Raw genomic sequence first — 6,383 nt, 5'->3', positions numbered from 1 at the left:
GCACCGCGCGGTGGACGTTACCCTCACCAACGGTATATAGTTTATATACCTTTGGGTATGCCGTTATGTGTTATATGTTTCGTTAAGTATTGTTTTATACGTCCTCTGTGTATTGCGTAGTTGTTGAAAATTATATTTAAAAAACTTTTGAGATAATTGTAACAATTTACGTTGATAATTGTCTTGTAGTAACAAGACGAAATATCCGTTAAAATAAAATAAAAAATGTCATCATCAATCAAACTTCTCGTATTTATTTTTATTGTGAAGTTATATACCGAATTAATATATAAGACTAATTAAGCAAGAACATATTTGTTAATATCGATCTGCTTGTGCTAAGGCACTTGCCATTGTATAACTGGATGTCAGTTGAGCTTGCTGCAATTTTTGGTTATATAAATTGGCAAAACAGTAACAGCTAGTGGATTTCAATAATCAGTTTCTTCACTAAAAAACAATTAATCTTTAAGAATCTTGCTATTAGATCACAGAAATGTTACACGAAAAAACTTTGGAAATGAATACAATTAATTTGGAAACTATGAATTTTAGGAAAAGTAATAGCAAACAGAGAAATATATCACCTAGCAGTCATAATATGTATTGTAAAGAAACAAATAACAACAACATGATCAACACTAACATTTTATTCCAATACATGGAAAAAGAGTTTGGCAGTACTTTTAAGCTCTATCATGTGTACAGGTAGTGGCATAAAAAGACACCTTAGTCATTAAAGGTACTGCAAAAAAACTTTCATAACAAAAGAACCATCCAGTATGTAAATTCTCTTACAATTCTGCCTCAAACCACTGATGGTGATTTATATTTAATGTGGTCTGTGCTCAATGGATTTCAGGATGGACCAGGTTTCCAGTGTTTAGCTCCCATTGCTACAAAAATCTTTATGAAATGACAAACTAACTAGACAATGGGGGGACATTGAACTTATAATCTCAAGTAGAGGAGATGATTCAAACGCTCTACCGACAGAGCTGCACTAAATCCATCATCTTTTTAAGAACTTATGGGAACACGACCTTATATTTGCTGCAATGATTTCCACAACATAGCTTAGTACACCTTTTTTGCTTGACATGACATTCATACTCTTTTTAGAAAGATTGCAGTTCCCGAGCATTAACAAATGTAAAAATAACATTTTGCATTGATTATAATGTTTTGTTAGAAACAGCATCCATACTTTTACTAACAGCGCGTGAAACCGCCACAGCATTGACCCAATTCTTATATTGATTTTCACCACACAGTGTTCTGTTAAAGGCACATAAGACGTATATTGGTTCCATGGTTACAGAACTCTTATGCACACATTCGCTAAAATTTTCAAGAGGGGAAAGCAAATACACAGTTTGTGCTTGCTATCAACGACACAGTATCCATAAATTCGGCAGATTTTTTTAAAAAAATTATATTTGGCGCACTTTTTTACATGTGTTGTAAACGACTCAGCATCCATACATTTCTTAGATTGTTTTTCACTGATCATTCACTCGTTCGTTGTAATGTAATCAGTTTCTCCACTAAAAAACAAAACACAAAACAATAAAATATTGAAGCAATTCTCCGGAATTTGCAGACAATACATAGAGGTCTAATAGTATTCTAAAAGATGTGTTCACATATTTCTATTTGAGGAGTCTACAGCAATAAAAAAGCAAGGACTTACATTTACATTGTATGGATCTTCGTTTAATATTATTCTTACGATTTTTCATATCAGTAATTGGCTGTCTGTTCTATATTACCAAAAATACAATTTAGCAAAGCAAAAAAATGAATGCCAAGATTTAACCTAAATATAACGTAAATATTTCTTAATAACCCTAGAAGGACACTGGTCTCTGCTTCATGTACAATAAAAATATAAAGTAAAAGAACGTTTTAGTCCAAAGTAAAAGTCTGCATAACTTTTTAAACAGTTGTGTGAAAGTTTAACAAACATTTAAGAAATTTCCTCAAATAATTATTTTTAACGTTGCAAAAATAAGAAATATAAAAACATTTATATATATGCAAATAGTAATGAATGGAAACATTTAAGAAGTTTCCTCAAATAATTTTTTTTTAATGCTGGAAATATATAAATAAAAAAACCCATCTATTCATGCATGCAGATAGTAATGAATGGAAACTCGTTGTTCTTAATTGAAAAAAAATTTTTATATAGAAAAATCCTAGTTGGTACACATTGCATTTTTGCTGTTTTTTAGGCTGAATCAAAAAGAAAAACATTTATGTGGAGTATTTGTTCCACTAGTGCTATTAGCTTTATACCATAGGTTATAACTGTGTGCCGTTTTCATGAATACAAATAGGTCCAGAATCAATTTTTAAAAGCCAATTGCTCTTTTCAAGTACAAGTTTCAGGAATTTCATAAAGTTTCTTCATTGACGGTATTTTTTGGGCTTGGTGACTTGTTGATTATATTTTCAGCCTGAACACATATGTATTGGTTTTGACGCACAATCAAATACTTGCAACACTGACACTGGTCCATTGTGGCCAAAAAGTAGCGATGTATGTCACTCACTAACTGCAATGCTTGTTGATTCTTTTTTCCTTATTGCTTTATAAAAATCCAAACAATGTTTTCAATTCTGTTGACATGGTCACAAAAAGACAAAAAGAAATAACAGACTTCGTAGACTACACATTCATTGAGAAAATTGTATTACATCCAGACTATTAGAGAACTCTATTTCAATTAAATTTTAACAAAGTTTTGTGATATATAGTATGATTTTCATTAAGTATATGCGGGAATATTGGAATACCATGCTTGACTCTGTACAGTTAATCAGTTAAAGCTAAGATGTTAATGGATAACAATATAGAACCACTGAATTACGTTTCACATGAATTAAATTCCATGTGGACTATTTTTTTTTGTGGATGCCACATCGTCTGTAATTAGTTTGCAGATATTTTTTGAGCTGATTAATTAATGTGAATAACTGTTTTTTGTAGACAGACTTAGTTCAAATATCTCAAGTGGACTTAATTTGACAATTTTTTTAAACAACAATACCATGAATTTTACCCATGCTAAACATAATTCACGGAATACAAACACTGTGATCAGTAGGAAACGCATGTTTGGCCAATGTAGCTTTGATACACAAAGAAATATTGACATAAATTCTGTATTTTTTCTTAAAAAAAACAAAAAAATGTTCCCTGATTTTTAAAATGTATGTTGGGTTTATAGTTAACGGACTAGTTTTTATGTGTCTTGAGCCATCGTGACAACGTTTTGCAAAATAGAAAATGTTTGGTGGCTAATCCTGCTGGAAAAGGTTTTAATATGGTGTAGTTATTTCGTGCTTTTTTCACCGCTACTTGTGAGATTTTAAAATATATGTTCAGGTAGGGGGTACAGTACATCTGAATAAAGCACTCCGCCATGATGTGTGACGGTTTAAGTGATCCAACTGGCATTCAATGTCTTATAAATAACTCAATTTTATTTGAATCGCACTTGCAGAAAACTTCTTTCTATAACAACTCAACAGAGTTTTAGTATAACGTATATCTGCACTAATCACTAGATGAATGGCAGGGTTTAACTGCATTTAACGCTCAAACTGTCGTTTAACATAGATATTGAGGTCAACATACCCATACTCATCGAAAAGGATTGGAATGAGTACTATTACAGGGAGCTGTTACAATTCAGGCATGAGCCATCTAACGAAGTGGACGGAAATGCAATAGCAATAATAAGAACTGATTCTTTACAAAACGAAAGCATTGTTGTACACATGCCACAAAACATATCAAAAATATTTTTCATGTTCTTGAAAGTCTCGAACACTTCGATTACAGCTTAGGTTTGTGGAAAGAGAGTTAATCGTGGAGGTGGATATGGTCTGGAAATACCAGTTGTGTATAAGTTTTATGGACAAGAAAAATTGATTGACTGGTTTGCGAAGAAGATTGAGACTGTAAAAGCAGACATTTCCTGTAAAGTTTTAAAGTGTTTAAAATAGATATTTTAAAATTAAATGCTTATCTCTAATTTTTTGGATTGTACGCTAATTGGAGAGAAAAAAAGCCTATAGTTGCCATTTCGTGCAAAAAAATTTGTCCGCTCGAGTGTCCGTTAATTAAGTGTCCGCTAATTGAAGAGAATACTGTATACATTTATTTTCAGCAGCGTTTTAAGCTCTACTCAATAAAGGCGACGGGGAAACACGGGGAAAATTTTTTTTTTGTGTATATACTAAGTAGATTTTTCTGCGGGCCTTATCGACTAGTGTAGGTGCTTACACGATTTCAACTGAGTTAACTATTTTTACTCGCTAAACGACAAAATTACAAGACGAAATTTAAGCAACAAATTACACATGTAAGATGACATAAAATATAATAAGAAATAAACACTTACTAGATATATAGTGGCGTAAGCCAAGCCAACTACATGTGAGAGAAAACAACTAAAACAGACGCTGAGATACAGGACAACTCCTGTGATGTATGAAAGAAAAATTTCACTCAACAGCAAATTTTATACAAAAATGTATGTTCGACTCTGTCATTACATGTTGAAGACTGAATGCGCAGAAAAAAGATGTGCAAGATGTGCAGAAAATTTAACTAAAAATAGTACCAAAATTACAATTATTCTCTTTACATAATTAACACGGGACAATACATCACAACACAAAACTAACAAAATGCATCTTGTTCTCCACCGCAGAGCGAACTCTACAGCAGAGCACATACGCGACACCACAAGGACAATACAAATGACGTATCAAAATAAATGTCAATACGGCCGGAAATTCATGTAGGCTGTTGTTTTGTGAGCTACTTTACGTATCCGCACCCTAAGCAACGTTCATTTACACATATGCGCATTAGAAAAGATAGAATTATCACATTTATGTTATCTTAAAATAACTCGAGTTATCTTACAATCAAGACATTTATGTGAATATACACGCATTCCGAAATCACATTAATAGAGTTATCTTAAGATAGCACTTGTTATCTTAAAATAACTTTATTAATGTGACTTTTGAATGCCGTAGGGCTGAGCCGAAACCAAACCATCGCGCTATCGCAATTAAAAAAGGTATTAAAATTAAAAACTTAAATTGAAAGTTAAAAACTCTAATTTAGTATTTTTAGAAAAAACAACTTTTCTTTTTTATTTCCAGATCTCCTTCCTGGTTATTTCTTGAAGTTGGATATGTCAGGTTAACAATAACAAATTTTGAAGAGGTTTTTCTGTTTGTGTAAAATCTTTCTGACGCTATACGTTAATTATTTACTAAGGGTAATCAATTTCATTGTAGCGCGCTCTCAAAATGAGCCCTAAAAGAAAGCCAGCCCATAGCAAAAAATGGCTATAAATATTTCATAAGTTATTAAATGTTTCAATCCAAATATTAAATTATTACGGTTCTTGACATTCCTTTACATTTAGGGGATCGTGTGCGCGGGGTTGATGATGGGCTATGTTACGGTAATCCCCTAAAAATAAGTTAATAAAAAGGGAGAAGAAAAACGCGAATGATCTGAAAAAGATCCTGAATCTAAACATAGATCTTGATAAACGTAGGTCTCTTTTAATGTGTTTTTTTGTGAACTAAAAAATCTCACTATAGGAGTCTCAAAGGCTCTTTATAGGAGAACAGAGGTTTCTACTGTTACATGTATGTTAGCAATTTATTATGTATAAATATGCCTCAGGGTAAGATATCAAAGTTTCCAATAATCTGTTAGGTTTACTGAATTTTGTTTGATCTGACCTACATACTAACTATGAGTATAGCCTAACGCAACTATGACATCATAACCATTGAAACTTTAAATTGCTTCTAGTCAACATTAGAGTAAAAATAAATAATAAAAACATGTCTGTCATGTCACATCATACTTCATTTTAAGTGAAGAAAATAAAAAAAAAAGTTTGACCTTTGTTTCCCATTACCGCGAACGTTTGTCTGTTTTATATAATAATGTTTTGAGTAAAAAATTTTGGAATGAATTTCTCTACAAATTGTCATTTTGCTCGATATTCAGCAAATTATAAAGTGTAACCTTTCTGGAGTATGGCATTGAAAAATAGGTGCAACTTACACTCGTTTTTCCGTAGTATATTTCGTGCACATTAACCAATCACAGAAAAACTTAACCACATAAGAATATAAAAACCATTTCCGTTAAGGTGGATTTCCACTTAAAATCAAACAAATCGGAAAAAAGCAATAAAAATACTGAAATTTGATTAAATATCTGCTAATTATTTTGTTTTTAAAATTTTTTGTTCCTGAAAGTTGACTGGCTTTAAACCTTTCTGCTTTCTTAGCATTGAAATAATCCACTCCGCCGCTATTCCTTTGCAGGC

At 31.9% G+C, this 6,383-nt stretch overlaps 1 long non-coding RNA gene across 1 annotated transcript; it reads right to left on the bottom strand.

Moving 5' to 3' along the window:
• Positions 1–1,402: 1,402 nt before the first annotated feature.
• On the bottom strand, positions 1,403–5,330 carry LOC130626164 (uncharacterized). Its single transcript, XR_008981817.1, has 3 exons — positions 4,416–5,330; positions 1,694–1,819; positions 1,403–1,547 (listed from the first exon to the last, which is right to left on the bottom strand). It is a non-coding gene; the product is annotated as an uncharacterized LOC130626164 (long non-coding RNA).
• Positions 5,331–6,383: the final 1,053 nt, after the last annotated feature.

The sequence above is a fragment of the Hydractinia symbiolongicarpus genome, chromosome 14 (assembly GCF_029227915.1).
Source record: "Hydractinia symbiolongicarpus strain clone_291-10 chromosome 14, HSymV2.1, whole genome shotgun sequence".
Classification (NCBI taxonomy): domain Eukaryota; kingdom Metazoa; phylum Cnidaria; class Hydrozoa; order Anthoathecata; family Hydractiniidae; genus Hydractinia; species Hydractinia symbiolongicarpus.
Note: the sequence above shows the minus strand (reverse complement) of the source record. Positions and strands in the feature narration are given on the sequence as shown.